Source organism: Palaemon carinicauda, chromosome 32 (genome assembly GCF_036898095.1).
Source record: "Palaemon carinicauda isolate YSFRI2023 chromosome 32, ASM3689809v2, whole genome shotgun sequence".
Lineage (NCBI taxonomy): Eukaryota > Metazoa > Arthropoda > Malacostraca > Decapoda > Palaemonidae > Palaemon > Palaemon carinicauda.
The window spans coordinates 18,738,668-18,763,314 of NC_090756.1; the positions used below are offsets into that span (position 1 = coordinate 18,738,668).

Sequence of the window (24,647 nt, forward strand, 5' to 3'; positions counted from 1 at the left end):
TGCTTAAAATGTATTCCCTTAAATAATTTTATGCCTCTGAGGACTTAAGCAGAGAACTATGACTTGGTTGTTACCTGCCTGTGGTTGTGTGTCTTTCCTCTTAATGGGAAGAGCCTCCATGGGAATTATCCTTGCATTTGTTTCTGTGGGCGGATATATGCAAACACTAACTAAGTATATGCAATAGGATCATATACTATTTTTTAAAGGAAAAATAATGCTTAAAATGTATTCCCTTAAATAATTTTATGCCTCTGAGGACTTAAGCAGAGAACTATGACTTGGTTGTTACCTGCCTGTGGTTGTGTGTCTTTCCTCTTAATGGGAAGAGCCTCCATGGGAATTATCCTTCCGTCTGATATTTTAACGGTCACCTAACCAAGTATTGGACAGATATAACGTTGTTTAGCCCCACTGACCGTGGTAATTCTGCCAATCTCTCTCTCTCTCTCTCTCTCTCTCTCTCTCTCTCTCTCTCTCTCTCTCTCTCTCTCTCTCTCTCGTACATTTGTAGCATTCGAATGAAAATTGTTTCTTTTGCATCAATTGAATAACTTTTTTAAATATTTTTTTTATCAATTCCTTCGTCAATATCAATTTTATATGTAAATCAATTGAATGGGATTAATCCCAGGTTTATGAATTTTGGTTTGATTGCCCAGTGTTGGGCCTAGGAGGCTAGTAAGTCCAAGGGTGAAACAGGAGGAAAACCTCACTGTTGTACTCTGAAGTAAAAGTCAAGAGGTCGGCTAGCCAAAGGAAATATAGGAAGAAGGAAAGTAGATAAAGTAGAAAGCTCAGTTAGGGGACAAAGGAACACCTAAGGTCCTCAAGTAGGCCTAGTGTTTTCAGTGTACTGTGTGAGGTGTTGGAAATCTCCTCCTTATCGTTCTTAAATTTCGGGATGAGGAAAAAAACTGTTTTCAGTCGTAATGGTAGTACGGTATTTACACACAATCGCCACGTTTTTGTATATTTTAAACAACAAATTAAATCATTCATAGTCAAGTCTATTAGTATCACTTAGGAAGGGTTGCATCGTGATAACATGAAAAACAAGAAATTTTAAAGCTGCTTTAAATGTATTTTGATTGGTGATTATCATTATCCTATGCAAAAGCCTCTGAATTTTTTAATCGAAAAGTAAGATAAAAGTTCAAATTAACTACAATTAACAATCAGAGTCGAGGAGACGTAGCTTCTTATTATTGTTTGTCACAAAAAGAAAACAATATCTTGTTATATATTCAACCCGAATTTTTTATTTAACAAATGGAATGTTACATCTTAAAATTCCACAATTTAAAAGTGGTAGTCTTATAGACCAAAGGTGATGAACGCAAGCATTAAACAAAATAATAATAAAAATCAGTTGTGATAAAGAACCATTTTTAGTCTTCTAGTTCACAAATATCTATGGTTTCTTCAGCGTTGAATCGTTGATCCACAAGGACCCAAGAGTCAAGAATCAGGAGCAGTTTAGTAATTTCAGTGGTGTAGAGTTACCGCTCTTGGTCAATTGTTTGACAGTCCTTGCGTGTGTGTGAAGAATGCAGGTTGTCACAGTCACAGTACGTTGATCGCCATTTTCTTTAGGTACGTTGTCTAAGTGCTAATTAAGTGTTTTCACACTATTTTTCAATTGTAAGTGTTTGTTTCATGTTATGGGGTGAAATATTATACTCTTAACTTAGCACAGTGTTATGTATGAAAGAGATGGTTATTTATTTCTTTAAAAATATGCAAAAGCTGTTGCTGTGGTCAACTGGTCAATCGTCGTGTCGCATATATTATACGCAGTTAATTCAAATTTGAAACTATATTACAGGCAATGTTATCACCCAGGTGATGGCTTAGCGTCAATAAGGGCAGTTGTTAGATGATGTTACTTGGTTTTATTATAGTTACGGACTGGAAAAGCTTTCCTACTAAACGGCTTTTTCTTAAACAAAAGCCACTAAAGTTTGTTGCATCCCATGGAGGCAAAGGTTTCATTATAGTACAGTGCATTATCAATCGGGACACTTTAATTCACTAGACTAGTCTTGAAAGTACTCTTGTTTTGAATCCCTCATGTTACTGTTGGAAACCTGTTATTGATGTTTAAGTTTAATTATAGAACAGTGCTACCTTAATGGTATTATTGTAGTGTTTTACAGAGCATTGGGTAAATTTGTATTGTATTACAGGGTGTGATTTTCGCACAGAAAATATATGATTTCCTATAGTAAATAACGTGATTTAACCGAATTTTACCTTCATTTCAACCGGAATCAAACTGATCAACCAACCCGACTAACTTTTAAGTTGACGAATTGGTTAATGTTATTACGGATGAAATGAAGGTGAAAACTGGTTAAATCACGTTATTTACTATAGGAAATCATATTTTCTGTGCGAAAATCGCACCCTGTAATACAATACAAATTTACCATATAAATATTATCACTGTTGACATATATGTTGTTAAAATATAAGCACTTGTTCAACGTTGTCACTTCTCTTACGAATGTACTGAGAACGATAACATTAGCAACGTTACCAATGATTCACAGTACTAGCAACGATGACGAATGGTACAGTTACCAACGACACGATGACATTACTAGCGGTAGAAATGCTAAATATTTCCATAGGTATTTTAAATAATTTTTCCATATAACTATTACACAATATATAAAAAGTACAGAAAGGGCACAAAACCTAACAAACCCACCTAACCTTGACTAGAAGTACCCCGGTCACAAAACACATATAATGACTTACTTTTATGAAGAAAACAACGAAACTTGTGGGTCACGGGAGGGTGAGACTGACGGATTAACTTCTATGACTGGGATGTGGTTGGATGGGGGTCATCGGGGTCTTGTGGGTCGAGGGGGTCCATTGTCTGATGTTGTAAAGGATGGTAGAGGAGACTGGCAGTAATGAAGAAGTGGTGCAGTAACGTATGTTCTGGATAGTAGTGGGTAAAAAAGAACCTGGAAAAATATTGCTTGAAAGATTTAGTCTTCATTCCAGGTCTCTGAACCCACTCCTTCACTTCTCCCCAGAGCCGTTCTATATTTTGAGTATGGATGGTTGGGTCTAGGGGGTCAACGAAATGTTCTGAATGATTAATAGACTTATGTTCGTAACCAATTTCTGAAAGCGAGTTATATGCAGCCCACTTATCACTGATAATAACACTACCAGGTTTGATATATTTCTGAATGAGGGGAATTAGAGTAGCAGAATCTCGTTTAGTAGAAAGGGGGCGAACTTAAGGGATAACGAAAAATTTCTTGGATACTCGTTCAATACCCCCAAAGACCCATATGGCACTTAACGGTCTACCACGGTTGTATTTAGCTTTACAAAAATGAGATTCTTCTATTTCAACTGTTACTCCATCACCACCAATCGCCTCTTGATTATCGACGTAGTATTCGGTAACCTCGGAACAGAAACTTCTCCAATCGACACTAGTTTTTGAAGATATGTCGATACCATGCATGAGGGTCTCGTGGTCCGAATGTTTATGCAAAAAGTGGTTGGCAAATAATATCTTCCATGGAGGTAGACGACTTTTGCCCAAAAATGTACCTTTATAGGCAGTAACGGTATAACCACAACGACGTTTCTTCTTAGTTTTAGGTATGATGGATCCAGAATTGCAATAAAACATGTGAATGTCTTATCTATAAGATAAAACAGAACGGCACTTGGGGCACTGTAATCGTTGAGGAATAACTTTGTGTGATTTAAGGAAATAATCAACATTACCTGAAGAATAAAAAAAATCACCATGGAATTTAGCCAGTGCTTTTAGGTACGGAATACTGCAGCCGTTACAATTTTCTATAACTTCCTCCATCGAAAAATACAAAAAAATAAATCGCACTTGAAATGATGAAAATCTTACCAGGTCAAAGGTTACAACGCAAAAGGCATTGGAGGAGAGGGTATGAACAAACCTCTCTAAGAAATAAAGGAAGGGGGGGGGTGTAGGGAGATATCTGAATAGGCATAGGTTGGTGATTGGTTAAGGGAAAAACAAAGAAGACTAGCGGGTAAATATGAATGAACTAAATAGGGAAACTAGTCCAGAGAAAGTATTTATGGGAAACAGAGGAGTGAAAGGAAATAACCAAAGAAAAGAAATAAAAACAATATAGGAAGATAAAATGGAATGAATGCTAAATAATATTGAAAGGGAATATAAAACGAGATGATTTTACCGTGAATGAACTGGATAGGGAAACTAGTCCAGAGCAAGTATTTGTGAAACCGGGGAGAGAAAAGGAAATAACCAAACAAATAAACCCAATATAGGATGATAAAATGGAATGTATGATAAATAATATTGAAGGGGAATATAAAATGAGATGATAATACGATAATAAAAAGAGTAATTGGGGGAGGAGGGAAAACTTCTGCGCAGGGGAGTGATATTTGCGCAGACCGAAAACTGGTATGCACGAACTTACGTACAAATGGGTGCTAATGTTAGCATGGAATGCTAACATTTGATCTACATCAGACATTGGCAGCACTGGTTACTGTATTTTTTCATGAAATAATCTTTGAAACGGCTCCTCCAAAGTTTATCCAGTTATACTGTTTTGTATTTTCCTACGGTTATAATACATACAAGAAGGTAATGTATAGAGAAGAAAAGGCTTGTTTTACGATTATATATCGATTCCCCAGTATGTTTCCCCCACCCAAAACCCCGAGTTCCCACTGGGGGTCCCCCATTATCGGAGGATATAGATGTATATATATACAGTGATACCTCGGTAGTCGAACGACTCTATACTCGAACAATTCGGAGTTCGACCAAAATTTTCGAGAAATTTTTGCTGCGGTGCTCGACCAAAAATTCGGTACTCGACCAGCCGAACACGTGACGACCGCATGGGCTTTGTGATGATCGCGCCATCTCGGCCACTCTCGCTTGTTCGGGAAGCATCAGTTCTCTCGAGAGCGTCACTCAGACAACGCGCGATCAGCATTCGTTGTGATTTAGTGATTTTCAGTGCTTTTAATTGCTTTTTTAGCTTTCATAATGAGTCCCAAGAAAGTAATGAGTGTTAAGGGGAAGGAGAAGAGGAAAACAGTGCGAACAACGATCGAGTTGAAGAAGGAAATTATAGCGAAATATGAGAATGGTGTACGAGTGTCCGATTTAGCGGTAGAATACGGAATGGCGAAGTCGACCATTTCTACGTTTTTAAAGCATAAAGAAATGATTAAGAAGGCGAATGTTGCAACGGGAGTTACGGCGGTAACTAAGCAAAGGCCACAAGTGATTGAGGAGATGGAAAAGTTGCTTTTAATATTTATTAAAGAAAAACAGTTGGCCGGGGAAAGTGTTAGTGAAGCGTTCATTTGTGAAAAAGCGTTGCATATCTATGAAGAATTAGTGAAGAAAAGTCCGAGTACCAGTGAAAGTGATTCATTTACATTTAAAGCGAGCAGGGGTTGGTTTGAAAAGTTTCGTAATAGAACAGGTATTCATCGTGTTACTAGGCATGGGGAGGCAGCTAGTTCGGATCAAATTGCAGCCGATAAATACGTGGGGGAATTCGATCGGTACATAAATGAACAAAATTTGATCGCACAACAAGTCTTTAATTGTGATGAGACTGGGTTATTTTGGAAGAAAATGCCAGCCAATACGTACATTACCAAGGACGAGACGAAGATGCCAGGTCACAAGCCAATGAAAGATAGGCTAACATTGTTGCTGTGTGCAAATGCAAGTGGCGATTGCAAGATCAAACCCTTGTTAGTGTACCACTCGGACAACCCCCGGGTGTTCAAACGAAATAATATTTGTAAAAGTGCACTACCAGTTATGTGGCGCTCGAACACTAAATCTTGGGTCACAAGACAATTCTTTACTGAGTGGATAAACGAAGTGTTTGCCCCCCAGGTTAAGGCTTACCTCATTGAAAAGAGCTTGCCAATGAAATGTCTTCTGGTTATGGACAATGCTCCTGCACATCCTCCAGGTCTCGAGGATGACTTGAAAGAAGAATACAGCTTTATCAAAATCAAATTCTTGCCCCCCAATACTACTCCCATACTCCAGCCCATGGACCAACAGGTCATTTCAAACTTCAAAAAACTCTATACCAAGGCCCTTTTCAGAAAGTGTTTTGAAGTGACCAGTGACACGAAGTTGACCCTAAAGGAATTCTGGAAGGAACACTTCAGCATCCTCAACTCTGTTAACATGATTGACCAAGCTTGGCGAGGTGTGACCTATAGGACATTGAACTCTGCCTGGCGTAAGCTGTGGCCATCATGTGTCACAGAGAGGGAGTTTGAAGGTTTCCAACCAGAGGCGGGTCCAAGCACTGCTACCCCTGTAATTTCTGATGACACTGATGTCGTTGAGGAAATTGTTGTCATGGGCAGGAGTTTGGGGCTTGAGGTCGACAAGGATGATATTGATGAGCTTGTAGAAAGCCATTCTACCGAGTTGACTGTGGAGGAATTGTTGCACCTGCAACAACAACAGCAGCAGGATCTGATTGTGGAGCAGGAATCTTCAGAAGAGGATGAGGTAAGGGAGGATGTTCCAAGTTCTCTCATCAATGAAATTTGTTCCAAGTGGGCAGATGTGCAGGCTTTTGCTGAAAAATACCACCCAGAAATTGCAGTAGCAAACCGGGCAGTGCATATGTTTAATGATAGTGTCATGTATCATTTTCGAAGAATACTGCAGAGGAGGAAGAAACAATTAACAATAGACCAGTTTTTCACAAAAGAAAAGAAAGCTGCTACATCAAAGCCTGTTTCTCCTCCAAAGAAGAGACAAAGAAGAGAAGAAACCCCTGAAATAGATCTGCCCACCCTTTCATTGGAGAGAGAAACAACTCCTGAAGGAGAACTACCCCGCCACATCATGGAAGGGGACTCTCCTTCCAAGCAGTAACCTCCCCCTTCCATCCTCTCCACATCCATCCCTGTATGCCATCGAACCGCTGCTCAAAGGTATGTTCACTACAGTACAGAAAATGGTTTAAAATTTTTATTTTAGTACAGTAAATGGTTTAAAATTGTTTTATAGGATTTTCTGACCAATTTCATACACATTTAGATAATTATTGTTGTTTAGGTACACGTTTTATTAATATTTTGGGCCTGTTCGAGTGCTTGGGAACGGAATAGAATATATACCATTATTTCTTATGGGGAAAAAAAATTCGGTACTCGAACAAATCGGAGGTCGAACACGGATCTCGAACGGATTATGGTCGAGTACCGAGGTATCACTGTATCTGAAACTATTCATTTGCGACGGGAACGAGTGTTATTTTCGAAGAGAGCGTAATTTTTACTGTAAGAAAAAGTAGTTGATTTCCTAGGTTACATTGCCCTGTAATACACTACAATGAAACCGGGCAGGGTAACCTAGGAAAAAAACTACTTTCTCTTATAGAAAACATTACGCTCTCCTCGAAAATATGACACTCGTTCCCATCGCAAATGATTAGTTTCAGAAATACATACTGTATATCTATCCTACGATAATGTGGGACCCTCCGTGGGAAACCGGGGATTTTTGGAATGGGAAATGTCATAAACAAATCATTTACAGCAATAATAATGGTCAGATATGGAAAATAAGCCAAAGATAACCAGTTGAAAAATATATGGTTTATGTAAATGGCTGAGATTTGCATAATGGTACAGAACCTTACAAACCCACCTAACCTAACTTAGTATTTCCCAAGTCACAACCCCTAGCCTTGGGGAAGCCCCGGACCCCCATCCTAGGTCACAATCCATAGGCGGGGGCAAGCCCTGGACCCCCTTCCCAGGTCACAATCCCTAGCCGGGGCAAGCCCCGGACCCCCTTCCCAGGTCACAATCCCTAGCTGGGGCAAGCCCCGGACCTCCTTCCCAGGTCACAACCCCTTGGCGGGGCAAGCCCATGGACCCCCTTCCCAGGTCACGACCTCTAGCTGGGGGTAAGCCCCTAGACCCCCATCCCAGGTCACGACCTCTAGCTGGGGGTAAGCCACCGGACCCCCATCCCAGGTCACAACCCCTAGCTGGGGTAAGCCACCGGACCCCCTTCCCAGGTCACAACCCCTTGCCGGGGGCAAGCCCATGGACCCCCTTCCCAGGTCACATCCCCTAGCAGGATCCCCCCCTTCCCAGGTCACAAACTAAAAGTAAATCACAAATAAATCCTTGCATTATGCTAGAGTAAATCACAAATAAATCCTTGCATTATGCTAGAGTAAATCACAAATAAATCCTTATATTATGAAAAAGTAAATCGCAAATAATTCCTTACCTTATGATTGACACCGTCGTCTCTTTTTTTTCTTGGCAATCTTTAAAAAAGCTTAGCAGTAGAAAATGTGCCGGCCTTCCCTGAAAATTAAGTCTGAATCAGACCTTTGAGGCCTTATTTCACTTATTTTTAATTTCATATGAGTATCATTAGCTTTACACTGAATGGAGAGCATTTCCATCATAATCAATTGCCAACATAAACTAAATTACATTAAATTTTGAAATAGATTAATGTGCTTCCCCTAAGTTTTCTCTGGGAGACGTCTTTACGAGATGGTGGTTAAGTGGCTGATGTAGAACAACATCAGGGAACTTAAGAAGTACTAGTAAGCTGCTAATTGGTTAAAAAAACCACCTGACAAATACTTCACTGTGAATACAGAAAGAGCTCCCCAAACCATGGGAAAACGCATGCGCACCAAGTCCTATTGACCTATTCAGTCTCTGAAATGTAAACAATGGACTTAGTGAAAAACACACTTCACATTTTAATACACCGATATGCAAGTTATTAATGCCCCAGCCCCTATTAAACAGAGTAAAATAACAAACTAGCCAGCACTCGTCCATTTCTTATAGCGAATTCCAGTTTTGTTAGAAATTAGAGTATCGTATATTAACCTTGAATATATATTTGCAGATACACCATTTTTAATCCCATATACTACTCGTGGAAACCTCAATTAGCAAAGTTATAATTTTTAATTTAAAACCTGCTTTGCAACACTTCATAACACAGGAGCCTCCTCTTTCGCCACAATTCTTCTATTAATATGCTTTTTTGCAACACTTCATAACACAGGAGCCTCCTCTTTCCCCACAATTCTTCTATTAACATGCTTTTTTGCTGTTTTGTATGGGGTAAGCCCAATTGCCTTTTTTGTAGGACTTGCTTTGGCTTTGGAGCAGGTTGTAGTCGCGATCGGTTGCCGTGCCTGACATTGCTCTAGACCCACGTAGCGTATGTTAGTTTGTTTACCAGTCGCCAGCATCTTTCCCAGAAGCGTGGAGTCTTGGCACTGCTAGGTAGACAATTCGAGACGGTGTCTTATGTTCTTAGGTGTTGGAGTGGCTGCGTATAAGTCTGTAACGCCCATTTGCTTTTTAAGCAAACTTATCTGTCAATTCCATACATAATCCTGAGGTGTCTACACTGATAGCAAAATGTCCGCCTCTGACTAGTCTTCTGCGGATTTGAACCAGCGCCACAGACTTCTAAGAAGTTCGAGCTAGCCACCCTAATCAACTTGGCCATCGAGGCTCCTCCTTCCACACAGTAGTTCAGGAAAACTGATAGGTGGTGCTATTTAAGTTACTGGTGCAAACAGAATAAAGGGCCCAATGTTTTATATTCTATACCTTGAGGTTGTTTTCATTATTGGATCATACTGTGTAATTACAGCTATTATTTAATTTAGGATAATAATGAAAAGTTATGGTAGAAATGTGGGTTTTATTTTACATAAACATAATTTTCCCAAAACTTTTAATCTGCATATTTCATGAAATCATTACTAGTAAATTTGTTTGAACATATATAGTCATGAATTGCTTGGTGATAATAGGTAATCAAATTCTAAGTTTGTATGTGTGATAATTAACTCTGAGAATACTAGCCCACAAGGTTAACGAGCGTAGCGAAACATTCGCTTTCCAGAACAGCAATGAGATAATGTATAATTGCGAGCAAAGCCAGTATACGGTAGAGCAAAAACCAATAAATAGTTACCTCAATTAATTGAGTTATTTGTAATAAATTTCATCATTACTTTTTTTATTATGGTGATTTTTTAATAATGATTGTTTTTGTATTGATACTAGCAGATACATGAAGTTTATAAAATGTCAAATATCATACAATTAGACTGGTACACACTATATTTTAAGGTGTTTCAAACTTGGTTGATGACTATATCTAATGCTAAATCACAGGTTTTCAGTAATGGTAGTTGACCCAATATAACTCAAAAACCATGGATTTCTGCCTGGAATCATTCAGAGATTTTCAAAGCACTAATAATAATGCCATATTACTGTGTTTAAAGTCGTAAAAGGTATTGTTCTAATACAAAAATTTACAGAAAGGTGTTTTTGATGTATTTAGTCTGATGGGAAATGAAAGCAAAGTCTATGTTTAAACAGAGGCCAGAGCGAGAACCTATAACAGCTACTTAAGTTTGTATAATCGTTTGAGTAATGCTGAAGTAGTAGACCAGGGTCTAATGCGCGTAGCACAATGTTTTGCTTAGGATAGGAATACAGTAATACCTTGAGATTCGAGCTCAATGCGTTCCGGGACCCTAGCTCATATGTCAATTTGCTCGTATTTTGGGTCAAGTTTTCCCATATAAAATAACTAAAAAATAAATTAATTCATTCCCACCCTCTGAAAAAACACCTAAAATTAACAAACGGCTATGTACTGGTTATGATCCTCAATAAAATGTAACGTTGTTATGGAGTTCTTACCTTCGAGACAGACTAGCGGTTAACAGCAGTGTGTGAGGAGGGGGAAGAGTGAGACTTGACAGCAACACGTTCGGTACGCTACACTTTTGTAATGTTACGTAACATAACTTAAAACTTTAAATTTAACTTTAATGAAATTAGCTAACTGTACACACATGTAAAGATAAATCTTAATCTTACGTTACATTAAACTTCATTCTAATTTTGTTTTCATTTTCATTTTTTTACTTCTTCCGGCTTGGCTCTTTTTGACTCTTTCACTTAAAGTTTTTGCCGGCCTTTTTAAAAGGAACCTATCTAGGGATGTTTGCTTTTGGTCTCCCCTTCAAAATGTTGCAAAAATGACGTACGCAAGTGTCATCACAAAAGGCTAACGCACGATCACACGCCACCTTCGCCAACATGTCTTTGATTTCCGTCGTAGAAAGGCGGCCCTCGTCTTCTACCTTCTCCTCACTACTGAGCTCCTGCAACACCACCGAATGTTGCATCTCCTGGAGCTCGATAAATTCCTGTGTCGCGAGGTCTTCCTGATGCTCTTCGACAAGGTGGTTCATGTCTGCCTCATCTACCTCCAGCCCCATGACCTTTTCAAGAGACATGATTTCATCCACCACAATAGGTTCGGTGTCATCGGGGTCTGGCGTATCGAACCTTTCAAAGTCTCTCAGCGACGGAATCTGGCCACAATTTCTTCCATGCTGAATTAAGAGTTCTTCGTGTGACTCCCTGCCATGCATCGTCAATAATTTTTAAGCAATGGTTGATATGAAATGTTCCTTCCAAAATTCATGAAGGGTGAGATTGGTGTTGTCTATGATATCGAAGCAGTTCTTGAACAAATGCTTCGTGTGCAGTTTTTTAAAGTTGGAAGTTACTTGTTGGTCCATGGGCTGGAGAAGTGGCGTGGTGTTGGGCAGGAGATAAAGGACTTAGATGAATCTGTACTCATCAAGAATGCCCTCTTTGAGACCAGGAGGGTGACCATGGGCATTGTTGAGGACCGGGAGACATTTCATTGGCAGGTTTTTCTCGGCCAAATATTTTTTGACTGCCGGACCAAAGAACCGATTAACCTATTCTGTGAAGAAATGCCGGGTAACACAAGCTTTAGCATTAGCGCCCCACATCACTTGCAGTTTTTCTTTCAAGATCCTTTAGCACTTAAAAGCATGAGGGTTTTCTGAGTAGTACACCAGCAGTGGCTTGACCTTAGTCACCACTGGCATTGGCACACAAGGCTAGAGTTAACTGGTCCTTCATGGGTTTGTGGCCTGTTAGTCGCTTCTCCTTTACGGTAATGAATGTCCTCCTGGGCGGCATCTTTCAGAAAAGGCCAGTTTCATTGCAGTTGAACACGTTTGGGGATGTAGCCTTTTGTGCGATAACCGAGGTAAAGGTTTTGACGAAGTCCGCCGCTTTTGAGTCGGAACTTGTTACTTCCCCATGCCTCACAACAGTGTATCCCAGTCCGTGTTTTGAAGATATCTAACCAGCCACGACTGCCTTTGAAGGTTTCCACTGGTGTCGCAAGTTTCCCTTTATTCATGTTAAAAACAGCCTCTACATCTCGTCATAGATATCATTGCGTTGTTTGGAAAGGATGGTTAGTCCTTTGGAAGGCTAGGTGCTTATTATAGCATCCTTCTGCTTGAGGATGATACATATTGTTGATGTACTCCTCTCATATTGGCGAGCCAGCTCAGTCACTCTTACACCACTCGTGTTTTCGATTATTTCATGCTTTATCTCGATTATCATCATACGCTTTTTCTTTTCACTACCGTTGCATTGCTTATTCACTTAATCCTGTACTGATCAACGCAAAAAACCTGTAGAAAAAAGCAAACGCTACGGCAGATGCTCAGAGATAACTTAATGCGACGGAGATCCGGCGGGAAAGACGGAGCGATGCTGTCCTGGTGAGAAGCCTCTTTCACACTCGGCCACCAGGTGTTCCTATGGGGAACTGCCTCGTACTTCAAATTTATCTCTTATCTCGGGACAAAAATTTGCTCAATTTTCCTTGTATCTCAAATTTCTCGTATGTTGGGACACTCTTATCTCAAGGCATTACAGTCCTTAAATGAGATAATGTTTCATTGTGAAGGAAGCGAGGTAGCTATGGAGGAGCAAGAACCAATAGATTGATAGCCTTGTTAGTTAGGAGGCATTGTCTTGGCAAACAAAACCTTTGTTTTCACTATTGCTCTGTTTTGGGTGCAGTAATTATTTTATTTTTCGTTCGTGTTAAATATCGGTAACGAAGTTTAAGTTAATTCAAACATCTTACATTTAGACTGTTACACTATATTTTAAGGTATTCTGATTGTACAGGAATTTATATCTTATATAAAGTCATAGCTTTTCAGTTATGGTAGTCGACCCATCATAACTCAAAAACTAATTCTGCCAGAAATTATCAAAAACCTTCAAGACACCAAAAATACATGTAGGCCTAAAAAGATTTTCTACAAAACCTTTATTTCCAGATTTTGTTAGCTACAGTATTTACTTGCGTAAAATTATAGTTTACAGTGCACATTTTGAAAATTGCAAGTCTAAGACTAGTAAAGTCTGCGGGAAATGTCCAGAAAACCATTCCGCCTAAGAATTAATTTGCAACAAGTAAAATGTATAAACTGCACAAAGTTAAATAAATCAAATGACCACACAGGAAATTAAAGAAATTTCAAAACTTATGACTTGTATTTGATAAGACTAGCAGAAAATACTGATCATGGATACTAAGGATGTCATAAACTGTGGTTATGTAAATAAGGGATTTTGACGTAGGAAAAATCTATTTCTGGGCGAGAGACCTGTGCCGCCCAGTGAAATGCTCCTTAAGCACCATTTCTAAGGTATATAACTGCTATATATTACCAGAGAAAAATTGCATAGGAATGCCAGGTTGAACCCAGCTCGCTCACCTATATAAGGTGTCGGTATATTACTGGGGCGAGATAAATCATAACCAGAGGCCTCGAACCAATTAGAGATTTCCTCTTCAAAATCCCTGAAACAGCGAGGTGCCGTTCAACATCTATGCTGCGTAAGCTACTACAGTACTACCAACCCAACCCACGCTAGTGAACTCACTCCTATTATAGCACCCGTACTGGATACGTCTCGCGTTTTTTTGTCTGGTGTTTCTTTGGTGTTTTCTCCGCTTTTCGCTCTGATGTCGGACTCTCAGGTCTCCCCATCAAAGTTAAGTACCAGATCTATGAGTTTTGAGCTTTGGGAGGTAGCATTGCCTTTTATTGTTAATTATTCGAGTGTTATTGTCTCCGTATACAATTTGATGGTAATAAAACTATTCAAATTCGAGGATTGATAAATGAGAAATATTTGGATATACAGTACTAGCATTATATGAAACATGGTTAAATAACTTTGACAAGGCCAAGGTCGGGTTGAGGTGTTAGGCTCTTCATTCATAATGGTAACTCAATAAATTCCTATAGTAACAGTTTACAAACATTCGAGAACAAATACTAGTATGAGTGCTTCAACAGTGATGATTTAACAATAAATATACGATGCGAAATATTTAATGCTTTCGAACGAACATAAAATAACTGGAAATTAAGGTTCCCCTGCTGTAATGGACCAGAAAAAGCCCTTGAAATTAAGTAATTTGGCATTTGCTGCGTTTATGTTTGGGGTATAATTTGAACTGTGATAGATATATGTAGGTCATAGTTTTTTTCAATCTTTTAATTTAAATGCAATTTTCAAATTAAAAATCTCAAGACAATTGGCTAAGCACTCCATCTCACAAAATACACTGAAAAATGATGGCACATATGAAAGTGTGGTATTCATGGTTATTTTGTACAGTTTAAGGAACAATATTCCAGGCTGTGGTGGATTGAATGGTTTGGTGCAAGTTTTTGAAAAGACCTATCAAAATCCAAGCCAGTTAACAGCAGTTTTGGTTTATATCGTACACCAGTATGGTTTCTTTTCTCATTATTTGTGCAAAGCCTTGAATAATGAATCTTGGTCATTTCAGCCAGTTAGGAAGTAAATGTAATTACTTCCTCTTATACTGTGGTTTTCTCAATTACTTATTTTCCCAAGACACCAGCAGTCTTTGGAATCCAGGTCAACATATAAAGCGGGGTACAGACACGAGAGCAGAGCATTCTAGCTTAAGTGTTATAAATATTCGTGCATCAAGGTGTCAAAATGTAGAGAACGCAACTATAGTGGGCGGGATTGTAGCTTTGTTGAGTTCCACTGCAATTGCTGATCATTCTGTCAATGTTGTTTACCAACTATCTTTTCCCTTCTGTGACACGAGCAGAAGTAGTTTTTTTGCAATCCTCCATTGGTATCCCTATATTCTGAACTCTCTCTATCCATGCATGATAGTGATATTTTATTAAAATGGTGTGGATGTTTTGGATACCATTGTAAAAATTTCACTTCATAATAGCTTATAAACTGAGTGACTACTTTTTTATTCCAATCAGCCACAAGTTAAACAGAGGGGATCAGACTTAAATATGTATTCTTCTTGGTGTCATCAGGTTAAGCAGACTCGGTGTAGCTAGTTGACGTGCGTGCAATTTACGTTCCATTCACACATTTTGACATGCGTACCCTTTGATGTTAGACATTTACCGACAATTGTAGAGAGAGACTACTTGGCACAACAACGTGCACATGTTCAAGTCTCTGTCCACACTGGAGTTTTTTGTCACAAGAACATGGTGCATTACGTTCTTTTGCACCACACATGTACCTGGCTTAACATAAATGTTATTAATAGTGATACTCTTGCAGAGTACAAAATTCCTGGCTGTTTATAGGATGAGGTAGATGAGATTAGTCCTTGTTTGATTCCACTCCCATTGTCAAGTTGGACACTGTCCTATAAACTTGGATAGGATTTTTTTTTTAAAAGATGCAGGATAGGATGTTTAAAATGATGGGATAAGTTTAATCTCGATAAAGGCAGTCTTTGAAATCCCGTTTTGCTTTGAAAATTTTTTATAACTGAATTATGAATTCTTCCTTCATAAGCTCTTAGGCTGTTTTGTAATGAAAGCAATGTTGCACTAAGAGCATTATTTTAAAAGTACCGTTACACCTCTTTGTCTGTTCCAACTTTACATTTCTCTCCTGGAATATCGAGTACTAAAATAAAATCTACTATCCGCAGTTTTATTTAGCCTAAAGTCTAACTCTATTTCCATACAATGATAAAGAACTGTACTGTACAGTATCCTTCATACTTTTTATAAAATGATAGTTGGTAGAGTACTTTTGTGTTCAGTACGTTTATAGGGAATGTGTCGCACTATCTAATAGGACTAAAATACTTTAGGTTTCCCATGGAACTAAGTTATGATACAGAGGTGGGTAATACTGTAGTGGGCTTGAAAATATGAAATTGAAATGAAAGTTATTTTAAATATGAACTCAAATTACCCTTAGTAATGGTAGTGTATTTTGGTAAGTCTTTACCAGAGGATCCATTCTTGGAGGAGAATAGAAAATTGAATAAAGTAAATTTTAGTAAAGCAGGTTAAGGAGAATATTGAAATTAATATTAGAAACATTCCCCCCTCCTTTTGTGTTTGAACTCAACGGGAACCTGCTAAGAAAATTAGTATCAAATTGTGTGCCTCTTGTTTGTAATGTCTCCTATATTGTAATGTTAAGTGCCCTTTAATTTGCAATGCTGGAGGTCTGTTACTACCAAAGGTGAAAACAGAGCTTAGTGTATGGTTTATTTATGCCATTAGCTGCTAGTCAATGGTTAACCTTTACCCAGGCAGGTCGAAGTACTGTGTGACGGAGCCGAGTGAGGGTTGTGAACTCAAAGGCAGGATGCAATCAACTGAGTTATATTGTTATAGAACACTCTCCTTTATATACAAAACCTCAAGGCAACAGGACATAACAAGTTAACAAGACAGACAATGTTACAGAGGAAACAGCAGACATGAATTTTCACGTTCGTTTAGTGCGAGGGAAGAGCGAAGATACAAGCATAATATATGCAAAAGAATTATGTACAATTGTGTGACACACGGTTGGTACATGGCTCCCCCCCCTAAAAATGACATACTGTACATGTTAAATAGGGCGCCCTGATCTGGTGAGGGGAACTGTAGGCGGGTCATCTGGCAGAAGATAAGCAGGTTTTAGACGATCAATGGAGACCCAGTCTTCTTTGCCCTGAATGTTTAGTAGGAATGCTTTCGGACTGTGTCGGATCACAAGGAAAGGGCCCGTATAAGGGGGCGTTAGTGGTGGCTTGCTAGTGTCGTTGCGTAGGAAGACGTGCGTTGCAGAGTGCAAGTCCGTTGGTATGTGATGCTTCGCTGGGGGCTTGTAAGTCTGGCGGCACGGAGTAAATTTTCCCACGACGTGACGTATGCGCTGGAGATCGTCGGAGGAGGTTGTAGAAGGAAAAAATTCGGCAGGGACGACCAACGGGTCGCCATACACCATTTCAGCTGCCGAGACGTCGAGGGCGTCTTTAGGAGTGGTCCTTAGTCCCAGGAGGACCCAGGGAAGCTGAGTAAACCAGTTGCAATCCTTGCTGCGGGACATCAAAGCTGCTTTGAGGGTGCGATGAAAACGTTCAACCATTCCATTGGCAGCGGGGTTGTAGGTCGTTGTCTGATGTAGGGTGATGCCCAGGAGATTCGCTAATGACGTCCACAATTGAGAGGTGAAAGTGGTTCCCCTGTCAGAAGTAATATGCTCAGGGATACCGAATCTTGAAATCCATCCAGAGAGTAAGGCAGATGTACATGAGGCGGACGTTGCAGTTTCCATGGGAATGGCTTCAGGCCAACGAGTGGAGCGGTCGATGACGGTAAACAGGTAACGATGTCCTTGTGATGTGGGTAGGGGGCCTACAACGTCGACGTGAATGTGTGCGAAACGACGCTGAGGTTGAGGAAAGGTGCCCACTCCTGAATCCGTGTGTCGATGTACTTTGGAAGTTTGGCAAGAAGTACAGGCGCGGACCCAATCCTTAGCATCCTTAGAAATGCCGTGCCAAATGAACTTCGCCTTCAGCAGCTGTGCAGTAGAACGGCATGAGGGATGTGAAAGGCCGTGAATGAAATCAAACACCTGTCGGCGCGTGGGAGCAGGAATCCAAGGTCGCGGTCTACCAGTACTGACGTCACAGAGGAGGTTGGTGTTGGTCTTCGAGGGGAAAGTCTTCCCAGCGGAGGGACGTGCAGGATGTCCTACAAGCTTGATACTCTGGATCCTGTCGTTGGGCTTCAGCCAGGGCGTTGTAATCCAATCCCAGTTGAACGGCAGCCAACGTGTTTCTTGACAGGGCATCGGCAACGGGATTCATTTTCCCAGGGACGTATTGGAGGGTGCAATTGTATTCAGCCACGGCGGAGAGATGTCGGCGTTGACTGGCGGACCAGGCGTCAGACTGTCGAGTGAAGGCGTGCACCAGAGGCATGTGGTCTGTGCGAATGACGAAGGGCGTACCTTCTAAGAAATGGCGAAAGTGACGGACAGCAAAGTGCACCGCCAGCAATTCTCGATCGAAGGTAGAATAACCCGATTCTGCTTTGGACAGTTTTCTGCTGAAGAAGGCCAATGGGCGGGGCGAGCCTTTGACCACCTGCTCGAGTACTGCACCAATAGCGACGTCGCTGGCATCGGTGGAGAGGAGAGGGGCGTGTGGTATAGGAGAAGTGAGACCCGCAGCAGTTGATAGGGCCTTCTTTGCATTGCAGAAGGCTGCTTCTTGAAGGGGACCCCACTTCAGGTCCTTTGGCTTGCCCTTGAGGGAGGCGTAGAGGGGAGCAAGAGTGGCGGCAATGGCTGGCAGAAAACGGTGATAATTGTTGATCATGCCCAAGAATTCCTGCAGAGCTTTGACGGTCGAGGGCGCGGGGAAGTTCTGAACGGCTGCTACCTTCTCAGGGAGGGGATGGACTCCTTCAGGAGTGATACGGTGCCCTAAGAACGACACTTCGTTGGCACCAAAGGTACACTTTTCGTACAGGACTACAAGGCCGTTTTGTTGCAGGCGGTCGAGCACGATGCGCAGGTGACGGAGGTGTTCCTCTTTTGAGGAGGAGAACACAAGTATGTCGTCCACATAACATACACAGAAAGGGAGGTCCCCTAAGATGCCATCCATGAGACGTTGAAACGTTGCCCCAGCATTACGAAGGCCAAAACAGGAGTAATTGAAGGTGTATGTACCAAACGGAGTGGTGATGGCGGTCTTGGGGATGTCTTCTGGGTTCATAGGCACCTGATAATACCCCTTCAGGAGGTCGAGCGTAGAGAAAACCTTCGCTTTGTGCAGGTAGGAGGTCACGTCGGCAATGTTTGGAAGGGGGTAGTTGCATGTAATATATTCTCAGTCCTTGTCCAACCCATGCATTGCTCACAATTATTCTGAACAGTTGCAAGTGATGGGCAAAGAATGAGCAACAGCATAGAAAAAAAAATTTCTGCTTCAGAGAACTGACACAGTATTCCTTCCTCAGTCAGGCCATGATGATCAATATTTTTCACAATTTAATTGGAATTTATTTATTAGTACTATATAAGAAATTCTTCAAATGTGATAATTGTACATTTCTTTTGTCCATTTAAATAAAAATGTTTTATCCAAAGCTGTAATGGCTGTTAGTTGTGAAAAGTGGTTTGATAATGATGGTTGGTGAGGAGGATCAGCCTCCCAAATTGAGTCGGTCCCCTCTTGTTTCTGGCCATATTGAGAGTGGATTTTATGCTCTGGTGCTCCATATGACAAACTACTTTACTTGAAGTTTGATCCTTCCCATATTCTTTGGATTATTTGGTTTTGACCTACGCTCTCCTGTGGATGGCAGTCATTCTTGTCTGTTTTCTGTGATTAGTGTAGTCCTTGATCACCTGAGCAGTGGCTAAGGTTAGATATGAAGAAACGACCATGAAGTGTTATGCTGACAACTTTGGGCCGAGTGAACCTTTTTGGTGGCGCTCTCCAAATGCTCTACTTCAGTCAGTTTCTTCTGCCCTAATACTAAAACTTGGTCCTCAGAGCATGGGTATGAATATAAGTTTTACTCAACTTTATCTATGATTCCAGTCATTTGGCAGTTAGTTTTTCCCAGTGAGAGATTCATTTTGTACGGCAGCACAACTTGTCTGCATCTGATTTGTATGTTGTTGCTAATGTTTGTCTTCAGTGTGTGTGGTCTTAAGTTATAACAGCAACAACAACTGTAAATGCCCTGAGGGAGTTCTGTTTTTTTGCCAGGATTATCGAGGTGTGTGCGCCAGTTCCTCCCTCACCTACTTGGGATTACTTTGTTTCTGATTTGGTTCCTGGACCAGTCATATTCATATTCCAGAGAACAGGCACAAGTTTCAGGCTGGGTTGTTGGTTCTTCTTTATTGAGTGTTTTAAATCTATTAGGAGGGTGGTGGTGACCAGATGATAGAGGCAGAGAACTCAATCCGAGCTGCATGTTTTTTTCGTAATAGATTTGAGCAGATACACTAGCAAAAGTCAACCATGACACCTATTTATGGATGGTTTTCAGCCACTGAGAAACTTTACATTGCTTCATATGGCTTTTAAGTGATCTTAATGAATTTTAGTGGTTGTAAGGGTTAAAGCTGGCTATGGGTTTCATGGGCCAAAGGTGGTCTTGGATGTCTGGATTTGAGAATTTTCTTTGATCCAATTGATTTAGAATTCTCTTGCATTCCCGGTTCATTCAGTAATAGTTAGATTTCAAAGGGAAACTATGCTTCTACTCTCAAGGTTGTCCCATTATCGAGTATTGAGAGCGGGGCTTTCCAAGAATTGAATCAAGGTAGAAGGTTCATCTGTTTCAGCTGCAGATTTGATGTCCATGGATTTCCACTACCATGGCCTTTTTCCAAATGGTAGTGGGGTTTGACTAGGGTTAGTTTGCAGTAATGTACTTTCTAATTCAAGATTAGCAACCCCTGAGGAAGGAGGTCCATTCTGTAGGCTGGTGTCTTACTTTACTATCTTGTAATACTGGACTGTTACAGGTTTTCGTGTGATGGAAAAGAATCCGCAGGAATAACCTGAATGAAATGGGGAAAAATGCTTGATTGGACCAGTGACCAGCATATCTTGTTAGTAATCAAGTAAGGCTTTTGTTAGTTTAAATCACCAGTAGCAGACATGGGCAATAACAAAGATCATCATGGAGAAAGGGAAAAGGTTTCTCTGTAAAATGCCTTGATTAGTAGCCAAAGATGTCATAAGGATAATGCATCGGAAATAGTTGCTAAGAGATAGTTTATCCCACAGCTGGGAAATAGAGGTAGGTTGGATATCTCGTGAGAACTCTTAACTTTAGCGGCTAATGTTTTGCAATAAATAACTGCAAATGATCGATGCTTCATACAAGGTTTAGAGGAAATTTGACCTAGTGTTGAGCCTTATGTGAGACTTGGTGTAATGGTGTTGAAGTTTTTATTAATTCCAGGAGATTTTCAGAACATAGGAAAAAAAAAATTGGAGAATGTGATGCTACCCGTAGTTACTTTTATTTTTGTTTTGAGATGTACAATGAAAAATTTGAAAGATCAGGATCGCTACTGTAATGACTAATACAGTATTCTTTTTCAGGTAATGGCATACATTGTCAGTGTGAATTGAGGAAATGCCCAAGAACTTGTGTGCTTGAACGCCTGTGAAATTAACCAAATTGTATCTATGGGGGCTGTAAACCAAAATGGAAATCCAACTGCAAGACAATTTTAAGTTTTAAGTAAAAGAAAAGTCAGCTGACACCATTTGGATACATACTTTAATGTTCAAGGTAAGGTTTCATCTTAATCATTACTGTATACAGTATGACACTTTTTCTTTTTTGTTTTGTTCTGACCTGGGTTAAGGTTAAATAATAATTTTGCATGTTGGTATCTAATAAATTTGCAGATCATAATAGCAAACTATGACTAATCACACATCATTTGAAATTAAACGTGGTAGGCACTTTTATAACCCAGTATATTTTTTCGGTGAATATCAATGGGGTTATTGTTTGAACAATTCTTACAAAAAATTACATTCATATACATAACTGGATATGAATGATTGTTTATTCCTACAAAGATAAAAACTTCAGAGTCATTTAAATGGGTCACTCATTATGTTGACTTTCTACGATCAGACATTTTAAATGAATTAGGTTGTATAGCCAGAAATTTTTTTTTTTAATAACTTACACTAATGGAGATTATGTAATTTTTCCTTTTTTTTTTTTTTTTTTTTTTTTTTTGTAACGATGGTAACATTGGACACCGGGTGATGGGCAAGTTGTTGCCAGACATCGTAATAATAGAGTAAAGATGACAAAAACCTGATGTACAATTATTGCTAAAAGTTATGCCTAAGGCTTGGCATGATTCCCAATTTAGAATAATTATGTATAATATCAGCGTAAAGGGTTCTATTTGTTTTGGTTCTTAAGTAATGAATTGAAAAACATTAAGTTTTGCCCAACCTAAGAAAGCTAAATTTCAATATCTCGCATCACATTAGTTTACAGGTATTGCACTATTTCATACAATTTTCATTTTGCAGATGACTTACAATATCCGTGAAGTGAGCGGCCCAAAAACTTTATTGCTGCGAACCTCTAGCAACTTGACTAAATTATATCTCCTGTTACAGAAAAGTCAGTATTTTTAAGCCTGCTGACATACCATTTAAAGTATTTTTAAGCCTGCTGACATACTAATTGGACAAGTACTGTACCTTGAGTGACATTTTCAAGGCAGGAATTCATCCCATTTTCTTGGTGTGGTAGGACAATTTTTAATGCGCTCCCCCCCCCACACAAAACAAACGTTGCTCTATTTAATATGGATTATCTTTAGGCAAAGCCATGAAGACTTTAACCCTGGATAGGTACGGTGGGTCGTACGCGACCCCGAGCGTCAAAACAAAAGAGGTTTTTATCACGTGACTCACCCCCGTGATGGAATTTGTGGGTGATCGACCTGCAGTCGGTCACTTGCCCACACGCTCTGGTAGTGTACAGACGTGCTTCGCTCTAGCTCTCCTCCTTCCCAGATTTCTGAGACACGTCGGGGTCGTTCGCGACCGAGTTTACCCTTCTAAGGTAAGTTGCATATTTATCAAAGTTATTACGTATTATGAAATTGTCGTAGAATGGTGCAACTTGTATAGGTTATCGGATGTGGAAATTCTTGGTGGATGATTTAGCTACCACGTGCATGATTTTTTTTTAGTTGAAATGCCGTTCATCACCACGAGGACCATTTTACCGCGAGTGCCCCTTTTTCAGTTTTTTGCATTTTTTGGCCAAGTCATTTTTCCGTAAGAAATTGCCAAATAGTGTCGCAAAACTTTTGCTTTTTCAGTGTTGGAAAGTGTGTATAGATGATCTGGCTACCCATGCGTGACTTTGTTTTTGTCAGGTACGCCGTAGATATTGGTATGTGGGGCATTTAACTGCGGTTACCAATTTCTGTTTTTTTTCAATATTTGTAAAAATTTACTGCAGCGTAAGGAATTGCCGAATAGTATTGATTTTTTTTCATGTTTATTTGTTCGAAAGTGTGCCTTGATGGTTGGGCTAACACGTGCATGTGTTTTTTTTCATCTGAGATGCCGTATATTAGAATGTTGGCCATTTTTCCGCGAGTGCCCCTTTTTCAGTTTTTTTCATTTCTTGGCCAAGTCATTTTTCCGTGAGAAATTAGCAAATAGTATCGCAAAACTTTTATTTTTATAGCATTGGAAAGTGTGTATAGATGATCTGGCTACCCATCGGTGACTTTGTTTTTGTCAGATACGCCGTAGATATTGGTATGTGGGGTATTTAACTGCGGTTGCCAATTTCTGTTTTTTTCAATATTTGTAAAAATTTACTGCAGCGTAAGGAATTGCCGAATAGTATTGATTTTTTTCATGTTTATTTGTTCGAAAGTGTGCATTGATGGTTGGGCTAACACGTGCATGTCTTTTTTTTTATCTGAGATGCCGTATATTAGAATGTTGGCCATTTTTTCGCGAGTGCCCCTTTTTATTTGCTTTGCATTTTTTCTTAGTCATGTTACCGTAATGAATTGGCAAGTTTTGTCGTAAAACTTATATTTTTATTGTGTTGGAAAGTGTTTCTAGATGATCTGGCTACCCATGCCTATCTTTTTTTTTTAGCCAGATATGGCGTATATATATATAAGTATGTGTTCGATTTTCCTGTGTTTGCTATTTTTTCGTTTTTTCCCATTTCTTTCGGAATTACTACGTACTAAGTAACTATCACAGAGTAATGATTCATTTAGATGTTTATTTGTCGAAAAATGTGCCTTGATGGTTTTCCTAGCACGTGGCTGAATTTTTTGTTTTCTGAAGGGACCACCATTAGCACGTTGCTATTTTTCATAGAGTGCCCTTTTTTATTTGTTTTGCATTTTTTTGCTTAGTCATGTTACCGTAATGAATTGGCAAGTTTTGTCGTAAAACTTATATTTTTATTGTGTTGGAAAGTGTTTCTAGATGATCTGGCTACCCATGCCTATCTTTTTTTTTAGCCAGATATGGCGTATATATATAAGTATGTGTTCGATTTTCCTGTGTTTGCTATTTTTTCGTTTTTTCCCATTTCTTTCGGAATTACTATGTACTAAGTAACTATCACAGAGTAATGATTCATTTAGATGTTTATTTGTCGGAAAATGTGCCTTGATGGTTTTCCTAGCACGTGGCTGAATTTTTTGTTTTCTGAAGGGACCACCATTAGCACGTTGCTATTTTTCATAGAGTGCCCTTTTTTATTTGTTTTGCATTTTTTTGCTTAGTCATGTTACCGTAATGAATTGGCAAGTTTTGTCGTAAAACTTATATTTTTATTGTGTTG

The 24,647-nt window shown here is 39.6% G+C and overlaps 1 long non-coding RNA gene across 1 annotated transcript in view; it reads left to right on the top strand.

Annotated features, from left to right (window-relative positions):
* The first annotated feature begins 1,580 nt into the window (after window positions 1-1,580).
* LOC137625719 (uncharacterized) overlaps window positions 1,581-24,647 on the top strand; it is a 137,127-nt gene continuing 114,060 nt past the window's right edge. Inside the window, exons 1-2 of the long non-coding RNA XR_011040882.1 lie at window positions 1,581-1,644; window positions 21,383-21,575. This is a non-coding gene — a long non-coding RNA (uncharacterized lncRNA). The remainder of the gene's footprint in view (window positions 1,645-21,382; window positions 21,576-24,647) is intronic.